The 19,833-nt window shown below is 42.3% G+C and overlaps 1 non-coding gene across 1 annotated transcript; it reads right to left on the reverse strand.

The window, feature by feature from the left end:
* Window positions 1–48: 48 nt before the first annotated feature.
* TRNAP-UGG (transfer RNA proline (anticodon UGG)) lies at window positions 49–120 on the reverse strand. The gene has a single exon. It is a non-coding gene; the product is annotated as a tRNA-Pro (tRNA).
* Between the last annotated feature and the right edge of the window lie 19,713 nt (window positions 121–19,833).

A 19,833-nucleotide genomic window follows, 5' to 3' on the forward strand; every position in this document is an offset into this window, starting at 1 on the left:
CATCCGACTGGCAAAGAATTCACTGAAGGAATTTTAGAGAGATAAAATGGGGCGTTGCGAGAATCGAACTCGCGACCTCTCGCACCCAAAGCGAGAATCATACCACTAGACCAAACGCCCTTGGTGGAATTAATAAACAGTACGGACTATTAATTGAATAGTTTTCCTGATTATGCCTAAACCGATGCAACCTTCAGTAAAGAAAACAGAAATGTCATGGGGAGCAGATTGGCGGCAAAATGTGAAGTTGGACTGCATCGGCACTGACGTTGCAGCGGTGGATGCATGTCAAGGTGGGTACGCTCGACGATTGAAACCGGCTCTTGCTGATCTCGCACTCTGGAAGCCCAAGGTGGACCAGAAATATGTGCGCCTTGCAAGCCGAGTTGGGAGATCTACGCGTGCAAGTCGTCCATCTAAGGGTGCCACGTAGGATAAATAATGAGGTGGAGGGAAGATAACTCATAATAAAAGACTTGCCTTCTCTTATTTAAGGAAAAACAAGAGATAATCTTTTAACATAAACTGTCTCACCATATTTTTAGGAATAACTAGTTGATGAACATAAGAGATGATTCATTGTAGATATTTTTTCTGTCATCTCTAAATTACATGCAAGATTTAAAATAAAACTATGTTATCAACCATTGTACGTGCCCTAACATCCATAATTGCCGAACCTTCGCCATCGCCTCCGGGCATCGCTCGCACCTAAGATCGCTGTGGACCGCCCAAACGCCTTCCACCAAAGACGAGGTGGAGGCATTGCGGGCTTATAGGTGTGGTCGCGGTCTCTGCGACATTTGCGGCAAGAAGTAGTTAGGAGCTCACACTTAAACACTTGGCCAACAACGAGTAAGCACAGTGTGGCTGGCATATGCCCAGATACTTCTCAATGTGCTCTGGTATCTTCCAATCACCTTGAAACACCTGGCCAACAACGTGCTATCCGTCATTTGGTGCATCGGTGTTATGTCAAAGGCAAGCCCAAGACTGCACCTACTCCTTCTCATGTTCAGTCTCCGTTAACTGAATTTGCATCTTCCTTTGAGGAGCCGAAAGGACTACCACCATAGAGGAATTTCCATCCCAAAATTAGACCCAGTTCTTTTCGTACAGATTCTGCAGAATCAAGATTCTGAAAAATTCTCCTAGAATCTGCTTCTGGCAAAATCTCCTGTCGAGTTCTTTTCTGAGATTGTAGTTTGAGATTGTGGATTGAGTTGTGTGTTGGAATCTCTGTACTACCCTTAGATAAAAAATGTTAGATGAATTATTAACACTTTGTTGTTTCGAACAGTATCTTGTCGAGCACGAGAACAAAAGTGATGAGGACATCAATACCATTGTTACACCCACAGCCCCTACTACTATACATAATCGACCAATTACTAGAGCTCATGCACGCAAATTAAATTACCAGGCACTTTCGTTTCTTGGTAATGATTTTAATGTTCATGAGAATATGATGCTGCCTAAATTGGATACATTTCTTTTGCTTACAAATGAAGGGCCTAGCTTGGAGAAGGATGAACATTGGAGCAAGAACAAGCATGGAGATGACGGCAGAAACAAGAATGGAGTTTCAAGTGATGATTTCAAGACTTTGAACCCACCGTAATGAGTGCATGAAGTCTTGGACGTAATATACAAGATGCCACTTCACAAATTTCGTCTAGAGGCTATTATAGATGCTGTGTCACCTTATTATTAGGCTAGGCCCATGTAATTTCGAAATACATAAGTATATGCTGATTTTAGAGTCCGTATGTGTGGGGAAACAAGAGATAGGGTTGGTTTCGGACCCCTCCCCCAAGGGCCACGAAATTACCCCCCCCCTTCCTCCATATATACAGCCCTTAGGGCGTCGTTTAGACTTTCGGTTTTCTTTAGATTGAAAGTTCGCCATAGCTGCAACTTCGCGTACTTCGTTTGTGTTCAACGACCAGACAAAGATGTCATAGAACCCCACCTTGATCAATAAAGCTTTCATCTTATATTTACAGTATCCAGATTGCAATCTTAGTTTCTTACTTGTTCTTCGTTTGCTTGCAGGAAATAGACCTTCGTGGTCAGATTGATCGTGCTCCGGCGTGGTCAATAACCTCTCGGAGTTGGTTTAGCGATTGCTAAGCCGCGACGTCCTCGCATGTACATAGTTGGACCGTCAAAGTCTACTCCTCCGAAATGATAATCACCATCTCATCAAAAGACGGGACACCTTTGCCTCTATCAAGTGGTATTAGATTCCCAGGTTGCTTGGTGAGATATTACAGTTTTTCGTAGTTTAGATCGAATCTGTTCTTTATACCTACAATCCACGAAAAAGCCAAATTTTTTTAGGGTTACTTCATCATATCCAAACCAATCTGAGTCATTGCGTAATCTTTTCTGTATTTGCTTTGTTGAATTTGCGGTTCCATCGTCGTGTTAAGTTACTGGTCTTAGCGTCTAGTTCTTTAGAGTTTCGAGTTCTGTTCACAAGTTGTCACGCCGCCGCCGCATCCTCATCATCGCCCCTACCATATACCATCACCGCTTATCTATTTCTTTGAGTCCATATACCACCACCACTCCGAGTCCATATACCACCACCAATCCGATTCCATATACCACCACCGATATGAGTCCATATACCACCACCAATCCGAGACCACATATACCACCGTCATATACCATCACCAGTCCGAGTTCCACCAGATTCATCTCCGCCACCAGTCCTAGTTCGAGTCCAGTATTTGTTCATTTATTTTCGAGTTCCAGATCACGCGATACTACGAGTCGTGAACAAGTAGGATTCCCCAACTTTCGTGCCACCCACAGAAGAAAAATAGTTCCAGTTTCAACAAAAAACTAAGTTTGAAAAATTCTGGCTAGGCAGTTTTTAGACCATTTGTAGACTTCTTTAAAAAAATGTTGACTAGCAAAAAAAAAAGAGAAAAACGTGAAAAAAGGAAAAAAAATCAGAGTGTGCTCCTCCCTTGTTTACGTGCAGCGCCGTGTTTTTGTTAGCGTTCTAGGCTCGCGTCTCTAGCACGGTCTAGCCTAGGACTAGCACAGTATCGTCGTTGAGCGTTTATTCAATTTTGCATCTTTGAATTGATTATTGCTGACCCTTTTTGCTACCATATTATAAGCCTTTCCAGCTCCACATACATCTACGTCATGCATTTCACATACATCTACGTCGCGCGTTTGACTCTTCCAGGTAATCGCTCTATCCAAGCTTTGAGAGTATTGACTACAACGTTTGCCGATCACCACCTGTTGCAGGGTAAGAACTGATGAGAATTTGAGATTCGCTTGGCGGATTTCTGACACACCACGACCACCACCACCACTTCCTAGTAGTCTGTAGGATCATATTCGTGTGTGTTTCTATTGCTGCTAACCATGGCAGGATCACAAGCCAATGAGACTGATTGGGAGAACATGTCGAACAAACATCTATAAGATAAATTTCAGCAAATGATGAGTGGACAGGTGCAAGATGTGCTAAACAAATTTGAAGAGGCCATGGAGAAGATAGATGGAATTGAGAATACGCTTGAAACAAAGCTTGATAACAAGTTTAATGAATACCTCGCACATCTTCCACAACCACTGCCGGCTGTACCTATCACACCTCTACAACAACAACAACGTCGCCTTCCAAATCAAGTGGGACGAGCACTACGCGTTCCCCTTGAGCCTGGTCAAAATTCTGGTGCCGCTGCACCTACTATTGATGCTTCTTTGGCTCCTGCTACTGCTGCTGCTTGTGCCGAGAAGGATGACGATTATGCGGGCGATTACGAGGATGAGGTTGATCAAAATCAGAACTACGTGCAACCACCAGCACCAGGTCGTCCAGATGCATATAATCGCAATGGCAGGGCTGCACTACCAGCTCAGGTACGAGATCATGACCATCTTCCTAAAATGAAATTGAATATTCCACCATTTGAGGGTAGATATGTTGCTGATATATATCTTACTTGGGAGTTAGAAACTGAACAACGTTTTACATGTTTATAATACCCCGAGGAGAGACGTGTTGCAGCCGCTCTTTGTGCTTTCACTAGTTTTGCTTGTGTGTGGTGGTCTGAACATCGTAGATTATATTCGAATAATATTTGAACTACTTGGACTGCTTTGAAAACTGCTATGCATACTCACTGGGTTCCACCATATTATCAACGTGAATTACTTCAAAAATTGCAGCGTTTAACACAACAAATTTTTTTTGTAGAAGAATATTATCAGGAATTACAAACTGGAATGATTAGATGCGGTATTGTTGAGGATAATGAAGCTATGCTTGCACGTTTTATGGGTGGATTAAATAAAGAGATTCAGACCATTCTAGAGTATAAGGAGTATAATAATATCACTCATTTATTCCATCTTGCTTGCAAAGCTGAACGTGAAGTGCAGGATCGACAGACATTTGCGCGAACTAACTTTTCTACAGGTCGACCTTCATCATGGACACCGCGTGCATCCTCTACTCCCACACGTCCTACTGCAGCACCACTAACTTTAGCCGCCAATTCCAACCGAGATACAAGAAAATAGGCACCATCACCACCATCTGCTAGGAGTACACCTTCTGGTTCCGCACAGAGCTCTTCTTCATCCATGGCATCAACAGGGCAAACACATGATATTATTTGTCATCATTGCAAGGGTGGAGGTCATTATGTGAGAGAATTCCCATCTAAGCATATGATGATTGCTACTGAGGATGGTGGGTAGGAGTCCGCTAGTGACTATGATGAGGAGACTTTGGCTCTTATTACAAGTGAAGAACACGGTGGATATGATTCTGATCATGAGACGCAATACATGGCTCCTGAAGACGCTGACAGGTATGAATGTTTAGTTGCTCAACGTGTTTTGAGTGTGCAGGTCACACAAGCTGAGAAAAATCAGAGGCACAATTTGTTCCATACAAAGGGAGTTGTGAATGAACATTCTGTTTGCGTCATCATAGATGGAGGGAGCTGCAACAACTTGGCTAGCATGGAGATGGTGGAGAAGCTATCTCTCACCACAAGACCACATACACGTCCTTACTACATCCAATGGTTCAACAACAGTGGCAAGGTTAAGGTAACATGTACTATTCGTGTGCATTTTAGTATCTCTACATATGTTGATTATGTTGATTGTGATGTGGTACCAATGCAAGCATGTTCCTTATTACTTGGTAGACCATGGCAATTTGATAAAAAAATTGTACACCATGGTAGAAACAATTAGTATACTCTTGTTCATAAGGATAAAAATATTACTTTGCTTCCTATGACTCCTGATTCCATTTTGAAAGATCATATTAATAGAGCTAATAAAGCAAAACATGAGAAAAATAAGAGTGAAAATCAAATTGTGGCAAAAGAATTTGAGCAACAAATGAAGCCTAATAATAAACCATCTAGTGTTGCTTATGAAATTAAATTGAAAAGTGCATGTTTATTTTCCACCAAATCTGATATTGATGATCTAGATTTTAGCAAATTTGTTTGCTATGATTTTGTGTGCAAAGAAGCATTATTTTCTTTCAAGGATGTACCTTCCTCATTGCCTCCTGCTGTCACTAACATTTTGTAGGAGTTCGCTGACGTCTTTCCACAAGACGTGCCATCGGTATTACCACCCATTCGAGGGATTGAGCATCAGATTGACTTAATTCCCGGTGCTTCGCTGCCAAACCATGCACCATACCGTACCAATCCAGAGGAGACGGAGGATATTATGCGTCAAGTACAGGAGCTGCTCAACAAAGGTTATATACGCGAATATCTTAGTCCTTGTGTTGTTCCTATTATACTAGTGCCAAAAAAGGATGATACGTCACGTATGTGTGTTGATTGTAGAGGCATTAATAATATTACTATTCATTATCGTCATCCTATTCCTAGACTAGATGACATGGTTGATGAATTGAGTGGCTCTACAATATTCTCCAAAGTTGATTTGCGTAGTGGATACCATCAAATTCGTATGAAATTGGGAGATGAATGGAAAACGACATTTAAATCTATGTTTGGATTATATGAGTGGTTAGTCATGCCTTTTGGGTTAATTAATGCACCTAGTATTTTCATGAGATTAATGAACGAAGTTTTACGTGTTTTCATTGGACGATTTATGGTAGTCTATTTTGATGATATACCGATTTATAGCAGATCTTTGGAGGAACATTTGGAACAATTGCATGCTGTTTTTATTGCTCTATGTGATGCACGTTTGTTTGGTAACCTTGGGAAGTGCACCTTTTGCATCGACCGAGTATCTTTTCTTGGCTATGTTGTTACTCCACAGGGAATTGAAGTTGATAAAGCCAAGATTGAAGCTATTGAGAGTTGGCCATAGCCTAAAACGGTCACACAAGTGAGGAGTTTTCTTGGCCTCGCTGGATTCTATAGGCGTTTTGTGAGAGATTTCAGTACCATTGCTGCACCTCTCAATGAGCTTACAAAGAAGGATGTGCCTTTTTGTTTGGGGTACCTAATAACCCACAAGTATAGGGGATCAATTGTAGCCTCTTTCGATAAGTAAGAGTGTCAAACCCAATGAGGAGCTAAAGGTAGAACAAATATTCCCTCAAGTTCTATCGACCACCAATACAACTCTACACACGTTTGACGTTTGCTTTACCTAGAACAAATATGAAACTAGAAGGACTTTGTAGGTGTGATATGATAGGTTTGCAAGATAATAAAGAACATGTAAATAAAAAGTAGGGGATGTTTAGATAAAGAAGCAATAAAGTAAATGTAGCGAGTATGGAAAAGTGGTGGTAGGATTTGTGAAATTGTCCCTAAGCAATTGACAACTTTACTAGACCGATAGCAAGTTTTATGTGGGAGAGGCATAAGCTAACATACTTTCTCTTCTTGGATCATATGCACTTATGATTGAAACTCTAGCAAGCATCAGCAACTACTAAAGATCATTAAGGTAAAACCCAACCATAGCATTAAAGCATCAAGTCCCCTTTATCCCATATGCCACAACCCCCTTACTCGAGTTTATGCTTCTGTCACTCAAGCAACCCACTATAAGCGAATCATGAACGTATTGCAACACCCTACAGCAGGAATCCCTCACGCTTGCGCTACACGGAGGGCACAATAGGACAACAACATAACCATAAGCAAATTAAAACAATCATAGAAATTCATCAATCACCGGTAGGACAACGAAAATCTACTCAGACATCATAGGATGGCAACACATCATTGGATAATAATATGAAGCATAAAGCACCATGTTCAAGTAGAGGGTACAGCGGGTTGCGGGAGAGTGGACCGCTAAATATAGAAGGGGAGAAGGTGATGGAGATGTTGATGAAGATGATGGCGGTGTTGGTGAAGATCGCAGTGATGATGATGGCCCCCGGCAGCGTTCCGGCGCCACCGGAAGCAAGGGGGATAGAGCCCTCCTTATTCTTCTTCTTCCTTGACCTTCTCCCTAGATGGGAGAAGAGTTTCCTCTCTGGTCCTTGGCTCCCATGGCGTGGGAGGGGCGAGAGTCCCTCCGAGATTGGATCTGTCTCTCTGTCTCTCTCTGTTTCTGCGTTCTCTGATTCTGCCCTGGCATTGTTTCTTTTATATCTGGAGATCCGTAACTCCGATTGGATTGAAATATTGCCCAGATATTTTTCCAAAAAATATCTTTCTTGCATCCAAAGAAGAGCGTCAACCTCCTTACGAGGGGTCCAGGGACGCGCCTAGTGTAGGCAGGCGCACCCCCTGCCTCGTGGCCACCTCGGGCACCGTCTCGCGTTGATTTTACTTCCCAGAAATCATAAATATTCCAAAAATAAGCTCAGTACGTTTTTATCCCGTTTGGACTCCGTTTGATATTTGGTTTCTGCGAAACATAAAACATGCAACAAACAGGAACTGGCACTGGGCACTGGATCAATATGTTAGTCCCAAAAATAATATAAAAAGTTGCCAAAAGTATATGAAAGTTGAAGAATATTGGCATGGAACAATCAAGAATTATAGATACGATGGAGACGTATCGGCATCCCCAAGCTTAATTCCTGCTCGTCCTCGAGTAGGTAAATGATAAAAAAGATAATTTTTGATGTGGAATGCTACCTAGCATAATCTTGATCATAGGTCTAATCATGGTATGAATATTAAGACACGAGTGATTCAAAGCAATAGTGTATCATTTGACATAAGAACAATAATACTTCGAGCGTACTAATAAAGCAATCATGTCTTTTCAAAACAACATGGCCAAAGAAAGTTATCCCTACAAAATCATATATTCTGGCTATGCTCTATCTTCATCACACAAAATATTCAAATCATGCACAATCCCGATGACAAGCCAAGCAATTGTTTCATACTTTTGACGTTCTCAAACCTTTTCAACTTTCACGCAATACATGAGCGTGAGCCATGGATATAGCACTATAGGTGGAATAGAATATGATGGTGGGGGTTATGTGGAGAAGACAAAAAAGGAGAAAGTCTCACATCGACGCGGCTAATCAACGGGCTATGGAGATGCCCATCAATTGATGTCAATGCGAGGAGTGGGGATTGCCATGCAACGGATGCACTAGAGCTATAAGTGTATGAAAGCTCAGACTGAAACTAAGTGGGTGTGCATCCAACTTGCTTGCTCATGAAGACCTCAGGCATTTGAGAAAGCCCATCATCGGAATATACAAGCCAAGTTCTATAATTAAAATTCCCACTAGTATATGAAAGTGATAACTCAAGAGACTCTCTATATGAAGAACATGGTGCTACTCTGAAGCACAAGTGTGGTAAGGGGATAGTAACATTGCCCATTCTCTCTTTTTCTCTCATTTTTTTATTTTCTTTTTTTTGTTTGGGCTTCTTTGGCCCCCCTTTTTTTATTTGGCTTATTTGGCCATTTTTTATTAAGTCCGGAGTCTCATCCCGACTTGTGGGGGAATCATAGTCTCCATCATCCTTTCCTCACTGGGGAAATGCTTTAATAATGATGATCATCACACTTTTATTTACTTACAACTCAATAGTACAACTCGATACTAGAACAAAGATATGACTCTATATGAATGCCTCCGGCTGTGTACCGGGATGTGCAATGATCTAGCGTAGCAATGACATCAAAAAATGGACAAGCCATCATAACATCATGCTAGCTATCTTACGATCATGCAAAGCAATATGACAGTGAATGCTCAAGTCATGTATATGATGATGATGGAAGTTGCATGGCAATATATCTCGGAATGGCTATGTAAATGCCATAATAGGTAGGTATGGTGACTGTTTTGAGGAAGATATAAGGAGGCTTATGTGTGATAGAGCGTATCGTATCACGGGGTTTGGATGCACCAGCGAAGTTTGCACCAACTCTCGAGGTGAGAAAGGGCAATGCACTGTACCGAAGAGGCTAGCAATGATGGAAGGGTGAGAGTGCGTATAATCCATGGACTCAACATTAGTCATAAAGAACTCACATACTTATTGCAAAAATCTATTAGCCATCGAAACAAAGAACTACGCGCATGGTCCTAGGGGGATAGATTGGTAGGAAAAGACCATCGCTCATCCCCGACCGCCACTCATAAGGAAGACAATAAATAAACAAATCATGCTCCGACTTCATCACATAACGGTTCACCATACGTGCATGCTACGCGAATCACAAACCTCAACACAAGTATTTCTACTAATCCACAGTCGCCCACTAGCATGACTCTAATATCACCACCTTTATATCGCAAAACTATTGCAAGGAATCAAACATATCATATTCAGCGATCTACAAGTTTATGTAGGATTTTATGACTAACCATGTGATTGACCAATTCCTGTCACCTCTCTAAATAGATATAAGTGAACAAGAGAGTTTAATTCTTTCTACAAAAGATATGCCCACGCTCTAACAATTATAAGTGAAGCAAAAGAGCATTCTACAAATGGCGGTTTTCTATGTGAAGAGAGACAGGCAATTAAAACTTCAAATGATATAAGTGAAGCACATGAAGCATTCTATAAATCAACCAAGGACTATCTCATACCAGCATGGTGCATAAAATAAAAGTGAAAACTAAATGCAAAAGACGCTCCAAGACTTGCACATATCGCATGAACGAAACGAATCCAAAAACATACCAATACTTGTTGAAGAAAGAGGGGATGCCTTCCGGGGCATCCCCAAGCTTAGACGCTTGAGTCTCCCTTGAATATTTACTTGGGGTGCCTTGGGCATCCCCAAGATTGAGCTCTTGCCCCTCTTCCTTTTCCTCATATCGAGACCTTCTCGATCAAACACTTCATCCACACAAAACTTCAACAGAAAACTCGGTAAGATCCGTTAGTATAATAAAACAAATCACTACTCTATGTACTGTTGCAAACCAATTCATTTTTGTATTTGCATTGTGTCTACTGCAATATAGCTTTTTCATGGCTTAATCCACTGATAGAAATTGATAGTTTCATCAAAACAAGTAAACTATGCATCAAAAGCAGAACCTGTCAAAAACAGAACTGTCTATAGCAATTTGAACATTCACCATACTTCTGGTACCCCAAAAATTCTACCAACATTAGGAAAAATTAAAAATTTGTACAGCAAGACAGTGCAAAAGGAATCAGAATCATTTGACGTTCCAGTAAAAAAATGTAAAATCACGCACTACAGCCAAAGTTTCTGTCCTACACCGTACAAACCGACAAGCATTGTAAACATCCTAAAGGCAAACCTTGGCACTTTATTTTTATAATACAATGGAATTGTACAAGGGGATAATTACTTTTGATGAAAAGTTTCTTTAATTAAGATTCACAAAGTTTCTGTGAGCATGAACAAAGTTCAAGGAGCTCCCCCACTTCAACAATGCTTCTCTCTCTCACTTTCACTTTCCTTTTTGAAAAGTTTTGGGTTCCCCCCTTTATTTTTTTAAACTTTATAAAAGCACTCAATATAAATAAATGACTCTCTAAAACTTCCGGGTTGTCTCCCTGGCAGCGCTTTCTTTAAAGCCATTAAGCTAGGCATATAGTGCTCAAGTAATGGATCCACCCGGATCCCAAGGTATATCAAAGCCAATTTTAATTAACAATGATTTTTTAATTAGTATTGAGCACAAAGTAACATATATCAAGCAATAACAAAGTCTAACTCTCTTCCTATGCATCAGCATGTCATAAAAGAACAATTCATACACACCAAGTAAAGGCCAATGCATAGTATAAGCAGTTTCTTGCAATTCTATCGTGTTGGAAACATAGAGGTGGAGATATAGTTCCTCTCTCATAATAATTGCAAGTAGGAGTAGCAAGCGGATGCATATTATATCTATCAAAATCATCATGTGCAACAGTAACATGCAACCCATCAACATAATCCTTAATAAGCACAAAGTTCTCCGATATAGTGTAGTCGGGAGAATTCAAAAAGATAATAGGACTATCATGCGTGGGTGCAATAGCAACAATTTCATGTTTAACATAAGGAACTATAGCAAGTTCATCTCCATAAGCATAATTCATATTGGCATCTTGGCCACGAGCATAGCAAGCATCATCAAAAAGGGATATTTCAAACGAATTAAAGGGATCATAGCAATCAGCATAGCAATCATCCTTCCGTAAGCACGAAGGGAAATCAAACAATGTATGAGTTGAATAGTTACTCACATTAGAAGGTGGGCACGCTTAGCTAACCCGCTCTTCCTCCTTTTGTTCTTCGCTCTCCTCATCATCTTTTCATCCAATGAGCTCACAGTTTCATCAATTTCTTCTTCCATAGACTCCTGCAAAATATTAGTCTCTTCTTGGACAGCGAAGGAGTCCTCAATATGTGGTTTAACATAGACATTAGAAGCATAATTATCATAACAATATTTAAGTATGGCAAAATTTTCAGATTTGTAAAGAATAGCATCATACTTTTCAATAAAAGAAGCAATTTCATAAGCACCCTTAAAAGCAACAAATTCTTCAATTTGTTGAACATCATAGTAATCATAAACATCCTTAGCATACGAAGATACGATTCTATTATCAATAAACTCACATTGGTAGGGAAGGTGTTTCTTAGGGTTTTCAGAACAACAAGTAACATCATATATTTCACATAAATTCCAAGCATAATTGCAAACGATGAATCTGATCCAGTAAAAGTTTCCTTTTTCAGATATACGGTGTCCCACATAACAAGCATGCTCATCTAAAGGTTTGCCCTCAACTAAGCTAGTTGGGGTTTCAGCACAAACACAAAGGGATCAAAGATGATCCAAGTAAAAAGCTTTAGGAGTGCGATAGATTTTGAGTGGTTCTTCAACCATTGGTTCAGTAGGTACAACTAATTTTTTTGGTATTTTGCGTTTCCTACCCATAACTAAAGATAGAAAACAACTAAGAATAGCAAATAAAAATTACTTAGTGATAAAGCAAACAAGCACACACGAGAATATTCACCCCACGCTATGACTCCCCGGCAACGGTGCCAGAAAAAGGTCTTGATAACCCACAAGTATAGGGGATATATTGTAGCCTCTTTCGATAAGTAAGAGTGTCGAACCCAACGAGGAGCTAAAGGTAGAACAAATATTCCCTCAAGTTCTAACGACCACTGATACAACTCTACGCACGCTTGACGTTTGCTTTACCAAGAACAAGTATGAAACTAGAAGGACTTTGTAGGTGTGATAGGATAGGTTTGCAAGATAATAAAGAACACGTAAATAAAAAGTAGGGGCTGTTTAGATAAAGAAGCAATAAAGTAAATGTAGCGAGTGTGGAAAAGTGGTGGTAGGAGTTGTGAAATTGTCCCTAAGCAATTGACTACCTTACTAGACCGATAGCAAGTTTTATGTGGGAGAGGCATAAGCTAACATAGTTTCTCTTCTTGGATCATATGCACTTATGATTGGAACTCTAGCAAGCATCCACAACTACTAAAGATCATTAAGGTAAAACCCAACCATAGCATTAAAGCATCAAGACCCCTTTATCCCATACGCCACAATTCCCCTTACTCGGGTTTATGCTTCTGTCACTCAAGCAACCCACTATAAGCGAATCATGAATGTATTGCAACACCCTACAGCAGGAATCCCGCACGTTTGCGCTACACGGAGGGCACAATAGGACAGCAACATAACCACAAGCAAATTAAACCAATCATAGCAATTCATCAATCACCGGTAGGAGAACAAAAATCTACTCAGACATCATAGGATGGCAACACATCATTGGATAATAATATGAAGCATAAAGCACCATGTTCAAGTAGAGGGTACAGCGGGTTACGGGAGAGTGGACCGCTGAATATAGAAGGGGGGAAGGTGATGGAGATGTTGATGAAGATGATGGCGGTGTTGGTGAAGATCATGGTGTTGGTGATGGCCCCCGGCAGCGTTTCGGCGCCACCGGAGGCAAGGGGGAGAGAGAGCCCTTCTTCTTCTTCTTCCTTGACCTTCTCCCTAGATGGGAGAAGGGTTTACCCTCTGGTCCTTGGCTCCCATGGCATGGGAAGGGCGAGAGCCCCTCTGAGATTGGATCTGTCTCTCTGTCTCTCTCTGTTTTTGCGTTCTCTGATTCTGCCCTGGCACCGTTTCTTTTATATCTGGAGATTCGTAACTCCGATTGGATTGAAACCTTCGCCCAGATATTTTTCCAAAAATTTGCTTTCTTGCGGCCAAAGAAGAGCGTCAACCTCCTTCGAGGGCCCACGAGGGTCAGGGGCATGCCCAGTATAGGCAGGAGCGCCCCTGCCTCGTGGCCACCTCGGGCCCCGTCTCATGTTGATTTTACTTCCCAAAAATCATGAATATTCCAAAAATAAGCTCTGTCCGTTTTTATCCAGTTTGGACTCTGTTTGATATTGGGTTTATGTGAAACATAAAACATGCGACAAACAGGAACTGGCACTGGGCACTGGATCAATATGTTAGTCCCAAAAATAATATAAAAAGTTGCCAAAAGTATATGAAAGTTGAAGAATATTGGCTTGGAACAATCAAAAATTATAGATACGATGGAGACGTATCAGTACCGCACAGGAAGAAGCCTTCACGGTATTGAAAGATAAGTTGACACATGCTCCTTTACTCCAACTTCCTGACTTTAACAAGACTTTTGAGCTTGAATGTGATGCTAGTGGAATTGGATTAGGAGGTGTGTTACTATAAGATGGCAAACCTGTTGCATACTTTTCTGAAAAATTGAGTGGGCCTAGTCTGAATTATTCTACTTATGATAAAGAATTATACGCTTTTGTTTGGACTTTAGAAATAGGGCAACATTATTTATGGCCCAAAGAATTTTTTATACATTCTGATCATGAAACATATTAAAAGTCAAGCTAAACTGAATCGTAGACATTCTGAATGGGTTGAATTCATTGAGACTTTCCCTTATGTCATTAAACACAAGAAGGGTAAAGAAAATGTTATTGCTGATGCATTGTCTGGTTGCTATCCTATGCTTTCACAACTTGACTTCAAAATATTTGGTTTGGAGACCATCAAAGATCAATATGTGCATGATGCTGATTTTAAAGATGTAATGCAGAATTGTAAAGAAAAAAGAATGTGGAACAAATTCGTCTTAATGATGGATTTATGTGCTGTGCTAACAAGCTATGCATTCTTGCTAGATCAGTTTGTCTTTTGTTGTTGCAGGAGTCGCATGGAGGAGGATTAATGGGACACTTTGGCGTGAAGAAGATGGAGGACGTACTTGCACACAATTCTTTTGGCCAAAGATGAGACAGGATGTTGAGCATTTTATTGCTCACTGCTGAAAGCACAAGTTCTCCCTGGATGATTTTGGTAATTAATGTCAACATATCTCTTGTTGGACTAATACTTTTATCTAGTGTATTTCGGATAAGTCGAACAGTGGAGTGGCATGGACAAGAGGATGTGGAACCCCTTCAAGATGGTAAGGACAAAGGATTGGCTCAACCTCAAAGCTCAGGACTCTACATTTTACTTTTAGTGATCCAAGATCACATTGAGTCCATAGGAAAGCCAATACTATTAAAAGGGGATGAAGTGTTGCTTAATGGCTTGCTTGCTCAAAGTGCTTAGTGATATGCTCCAAAGCCCTCAGCTAGTTTCTCATATCCTCATATGTCCCAAACCAAAAGTCAAACTCGGCCCCACCGATTTGATCCATCCGGCGCCACCGAGTTCATTTGACATAGCCATTGCCAGAAACCCTAATCAATTCGGTCACACCGATGGGATCTCGGTCTCACCGAGATGGGCTTGCAATCTCTCTGTTGTCCATTGCAATAATTTTGGTCTCACCGAAATTATGCAATCGGTCCCACCGAGTTTGCCCCACCAACTCTCTGTTTTGCTTATTACCAAATTGGTCCCACCGAGTTTGTGTAATTGGTCAAACCGAGATGAGGTTTTACCCTAACCCTTGCACATCGGTCCCACCGACTTGATCATATCGGTCCCACCGAAATGCCTAACGGTCACATTATGAACTGAATCAGTCCGACCGAGTTTTATGATTTGGTCCCACCGAGTTTGGTAAATTGTGTGTAACGGTTAGATTTTGTGTGGAGGCTATATATACCCCTCCACCCACTCCTCATTCGTGAGGAAAGCCATCAGAACATGCCTACACTTGCAGCATTCATTTTCTGAGAGAGAACCACCTACTCATGTGTTGAGGCCAAGATATTCCAATCCAACCATATGAATCTTGATCTCTAGCCTTCCCCAAGTTGCTTTCCACTCAAATCATCTTTCCACCAAATCCAATCCTATGAGAGAGAGTTGAGTGTTGGGGAGACTATCATTTGAAGCACAAGAGCAAGGACTTCATCAACAACACACCATCTATTACCTTTTGGAGAGTGGTGTCTCCTAGATTGGTTAGGTGTCACTTGGGAGCCTCCGTCAAGATTGTGGAGTTAAACCAAGGAGTTTGTATGGGCAAGGAGATCGCCTACTTCGTGAATATCTACCCTAGTGAGGCAAGTCCTTCATGGGCGATGGCCATGGTGGGATAGACAAGGTTGCTTCTTCGTGGACCCTTTGTGGGTGGAGCCCTGCATGGACTCTGTTGGAAATATGCCCTAGAGGCAATAATAAAAGCATTATTATTATATTTCCTTGTTCATGATAATTGTCTTTATTCATGCTATAATTGTGTTATCCGGAAATCGTAATACATGTGTGAATAACAGACACCGACATGTCCCTAGTGAGCCTCTAGTTGACTAGCTCGTTGATGAACAGATAGTCATGGTTTCCTGACTATGGACACTGGATGTCATTGATAACGAGATCACATCATTGGGAGAATGATGTGATGGACAAGACCCAATCCTAAACATAGCACAAGATCGTATAGTTCGTTTGCTAGAGTTTTCCAATGTCAAAGTATCTTTTCCTTAGACCATGAGATCGTGTAACTCCCGGATACCGTAGGAGTGCTTTGGGTGTGCCAAACGTCACAACGTAACTGGGTGACTATAAAGGTAGACTACGGGTATCTCCGAAAGTGTCTGTTGGGTGACATGGATCAAGACTGGGATTTGTCACTCCGTATGACGGAGAGGTATCACTGGGCCCACTCGGTAATGCATCATCATAATGAGCTCAGAGTGACCAAGTGTCTGGTCACGGGATCATGCATTACGGTACGAGTAAAGTGACTTGCCGGTAATGAGATTGAACGAGGCATTGGGATACCGACGATCGAATCTCGGGCAAGTAACATATCAATAGACAAAGGGAATAGCGTACGGGATTGATTAAATCCTCGACATCGTGGTTCATCCGATGAGATCATCGTGGAGCATGTGGGAGCCAACATGGGTATCCAGATCCCGCTGTTGGTTATTGACCGGAGAGTCGTCTCGGTCATGTCTGCTTGTCTCTCGAACCCGTAGGGTCTACACACTTAAGGTTCGGTGACGCTAGGGTTATGAAGATATGTATATGCAGAAACCCGAATGTTGTTCGGAGTCCCGGATGAGATCCCGGACGTCACGAGGAGTTCCGGAATGGTCCGGAGGTAAAGAATTATATATAGGAAGTGCTATTTCGGGCATCGGGACAAGTTTCGGGGTTATCTGTATTGTACCGGGACCACCGGAAGGGTCCCGGGGGTCCACCGGGTGGGACCACCTGTCCCGGGGGGCCACATGGGCTGTAGGGGGTGCGCCTTGGCCTAGATGGGCCAAGGGCACCAGCCCCTATAGGCCCATGCGCCTAGGGTTTCCACCATGGAAGAGTCCATGTGGTGGAAGGCACCCCTAGGTGCCTTGGGGGGGGGGGGGGGGGAGGGAAACCTCCCCTTGGCCGCCGCCCCCCCTAGTAGATGCCATCTACTAGGGCCGGCGCCCCCCTGGCACCCCTATATATAGTGGGGGGGGGAGAGGAGGGATTTAACACACCAGCCCCTGGCGCCTCCACCTCCCCCCGTTACGTCTCTCCCTCGTAGTCTCGGCGAAGCCCTGCTGCTGTGACGCCCTGCATCCACCACCACGCCGTCGTGCTGCTGGATCTTCATCAACCTCTCCTTCCCCCTTGCTGGATCAAGAAGGAGGAGACGTCTCCCATCCCGTACGTGTGTTGAACGCGGAGGTGCCGTCCGTTCGGCGCTGGTCATCGGTGATTTGGATCACGTCGAGTACGACTACATCATCACCATTCTTTTGAACGCTTCCATGCGCGATCTACAAAGGTATGTAGATGCATCTAATCACTCGTTGGTAGATGAACTCCTAGATGATCTTGGTGAAACGAGTAGGAAATTTTTTGTTTTCTGTAACGTTCCCCAACAGTGGCATCATGAGCTAGGTCTATGCGTAGTTCTTCTTGCGCGAGTAGAACACAATTTGTTGTGGGCGTAGATTTGTCAACTTTCTTGCCGTTACTAGTCCTTTCTTGCTTCAGCGGTATTGTGGGATGAAGCGGCCCGGACCAACCTTACACGTACGCTTACGTGAGACCGGTTCCACCGACTAACATGCACTAGTTGCATAAGGTGGCTGGCGGGTGTCTGTCTCTCCTACTTTAGTTGGAGCGGAATCGATGAACAGGGTCCTTATGAAGGGTAAATAGAAGTTGACAAATCACGTTGTGGCTTTAACGTAGGTAAGAAAACGTTCTTGCTAGAACCCTAATTCAGCCACGTAAAACTCGCAACAACAATTAGAGGACGTCTAACTTGTTTTTGCAGCAAGTGGTTTGTGATATGATATGGCCAAAGTTGTGATGAATGATGAATGATCTATATGTGATGTATGAGATGTTCATGCTATTGTAATAGGAATCACGACTTGCATGTCGATGAGTATGACAACCGGCAGGAGCCATAGGAGTTGTCTTTATTCTTTTATATGACCTGCGTGTCATCAAGAAACGCCATGTAAATTACTTTACTTTATTGCTAAACGCGTTAGCCATAGTAGTAGAAGTAATAGTTGGCGAGCAACTTCATGGAGACACGATGATGGAGATCATGATGATGGAGATCATGGTGTCAAGCCGGTGACAAGATGATCATGGAGCCCCAAGATGGAGATCAAAGGAGCTATGTGATATTGGCCATATCATGTCACGTTTATTATTTGATTGCATGTGATGTTTATCATGTTTTGCATCTTGTTTACTTAGAATGACAGTAGTAAATAAGGTGATCCCTCATACTAATTTCAAGAAGTGTTCCCCCTAACTGTGCACCGTTGCGACAGTTCGCTGTTTCAAAACACCACGTGATGATCGGGTGTTTTATTCAGACGTTCACATACAACGGGTGTAAGACAGATTTACACATGCAAACACTTAGGTTGACTTGACGAGCCTAGCATGTACAGACATGGCCTCGGAACACGGAAGACCGAAAGGTCGAGCATGAGTCGTATAGAAGATACGATCAACATGAAGATGTTCACCGATGTTGACTAGTCCGTCTCACGTGATAATCGGACACGGTCTAGTTAACTCGGATCATGTAATACTTAGATGACTGGAGGGATGTCTAATCTAAGTGGGAGTTCACTAATAATTTGATTAGTTGAACTTAATTATCATGAACTTAGTCTAAATATTTTACAATATGTCTTGTAGATTAAATGGCTAACGTAGTCCTCAACTTCAACGCGTTCCTAGAGAAAACCAAGCTGAAAGACGATGGCAGCAACTATACGGACTGGGTTCGGAACCTGAGGATCATCCTCATAGCTGCCAAGAAAGATTATGTCCTACAAGCACCGCTTGGTGATGCACCCGTTCTCCCTGCAGAACAAGATGTTATGAACGCTTGGCAGGCACGTTTCGATGACTACTCCCTCGTTCAGTGCGGCATGCTTTACAGCCTAGAGCCGGGGCTCCAAAAGCGTTTTGAGAGACATGGAGCATATGAGATGTTCGAAGAGCTGAAAATGGTTTTCCAAGCTCATGCCCGGGTCGAGAGTATGAAGTCTCCGACAAATTCTTCAGCTGTAAGATGGAGGAAAACAGTTCTGTCAGTGAGCACATACTCACTATGTCTGGGTTGCATAACCGCTTGACTCAGCTAGGAGTTAATCTCCCGGATGATGCGGTCATTGACAGAATCCTCCAGTCGCTTCCACCAAGCTACAAGAGCTTTGTGATGAACTTCAATATGCAGGGGATGGAAAAGACCATTCCTGAAGTATTTGCTATGCTGAAATCAGCAGAGGTAGAAGTCAGGAAGGAACATCAAGTGTTGATGGTCAATAAAACCACTAAGTTCAAGAAAGTCAAGGGTAAAAAGAACTTCAAGAAGGACGGCAAGGAGGTTGCCGCGCCCGGCAAGCAAGCTGCCGGGAAGGAGCCAAAGAATGGACCCAAGCCCGAGACTGAGTGCTTTTATT

This window comes from Triticum aestivum, chromosome 7B (assembly GCF_018294505.1).
Source record: "Triticum aestivum cultivar Chinese Spring chromosome 7B, IWGSC CS RefSeq v2.1, whole genome shotgun sequence".
Classification (NCBI taxonomy): domain Eukaryota; kingdom Viridiplantae; phylum Streptophyta; class Magnoliopsida; order Poales; family Poaceae; genus Triticum; species Triticum aestivum.